The following is a 539-nucleotide window of genomic DNA, read 5'->3' as shown; positions in this document are numbered from 1 at the left end:
GGGTTCTATGAGATACAGATGAAAATTACAAAGCATGCCACAGATGATACCTCTTATTTTAATTACTGGTAAAACATGTAACCTAAAATTGACCAGCTTAACAATTTCTATTTCAAATCCTAAAAGATGATGCTGTGAAAGCACTGCACTCAATATGCCAGGAAATTTGGAAAACTCCGCAGTGGCCACAGGACTGAAAAAGGTCAGTTTTCATTCCAATCCTAAAGAAAGGCAATGTTAAAGAATGTTCAAACTACCGCACAACTGCATTCATCTCACATGCTAGCAAAGTAATGCTCAAAATTCCCCAAGCTAGGTTTCAACAGTACATTAACCAAGAACTTCCAGATCTACAATCTGGATTTAGAAATGGCAGAGGAACCAGAGATCACATTGTCAACATCCGTCGTATCAAAGAAAAAGCAAGAGAGTTCCAAAAAAAAAAAAATCTACTTCTGCTTTATTGACTACGCCAATATACGTCAAGGCTGTATATTGTCACCCTGCTTATTTAACATATATGCAGAGTATAACATGCA

At 36.7% G+C, this 539-nt stretch overlaps 1 protein-coding gene across 1 annotated transcript in view; it reads right to left on the bottom strand.

Annotated features, from left to right (window-relative positions):
* LOC104982192 (multidrug resistance-associated protein 4-like) overlaps window positions 1-539 on the bottom strand; it is a 33,075-nt gene that overhangs the window by 12,776 nt on the left and 19,760 nt on the right. The window lies entirely within an intron of this gene.

Source organism: Bison bison, unplaced genomic scaffold (assembly GCF_000754665.1).
Source record: "Bison bison bison isolate TAMUID 2011002044 unplaced genomic scaffold, Bison_UMD1.0 scf7180017864527, whole genome shotgun sequence".
In the NCBI taxonomy this organism is placed as follows: domain Eukaryota; kingdom Metazoa; phylum Chordata; class Mammalia; order Artiodactyla; family Bovidae; genus Bison; species Bison bison.
This window is presented reverse-complemented; position numbering and strand designations above follow the sequence as displayed.